The sequence below is a fragment of the Echinops telfairi genome, unplaced genomic scaffold, assembly GCF_000313985.2.
Source record: "Echinops telfairi isolate 266 unplaced genomic scaffold, ASM31398v2 ScPeMD7_44;HRSCAF=162, whole genome shotgun sequence".
NCBI classification, from domain to species: domain Eukaryota; kingdom Metazoa; phylum Chordata; class Mammalia; order Afrosoricida; family Tenrecidae; genus Echinops; species Echinops telfairi.
In genome coordinates this window covers 9,993,165-9,993,749 of record NW_022103942.1, presented here as the reverse complement: position 1 = coordinate 9,993,749, position 585 = coordinate 9,993,165, and positions in this window count along the sequence as shown.

Genomic DNA, 585 nt, shown 5'->3' with positions numbered 1-585 from the left:
TGATTAAAACTCAGTCATTGAGTCGATGCTGACTCACAGTGACCTTATAGGACAGGGTAGAACTACCCCTGCAAGCTTCTGAAGCTATGATGGTTTACATGAAGTGTAAATCACAGCCTCATGCATAACCACTATGCCGCCAGGGCTCCTCCTTGTATGAAAGTCATGTTTTCATTTCACCCTGATTCTGTTCATTGGTATAGTAGAGAACATCTTTCAAAATGGGATTATAGTCACAGGCATAAAATCCAGAATTATAAGACATTACACAATGAATTGTGGCTAGCAGGGCCATATTAATGGGCTACAACTCAGTAATGAGCTAAGAAAACAAGCAGATGAGAAAGTAATAATTATATGATTATGTTTTTTGTCTCTAATATTAATACAATATGTATAATTGTATAGAAAAATGAAAAACAGCAGAAATATGAGTATCCTTTTTATGTATCATTAGAATTATGCTAGTGTAAGAATGAAATAGATTCTGATAAGGTAAGATGTATACAGTGAACCCTCGTTTATTGCGGTTAATCGGTTCTAGACCCTACCGTGATAAATGAAATTCCGCGAAGTAGGATTCCT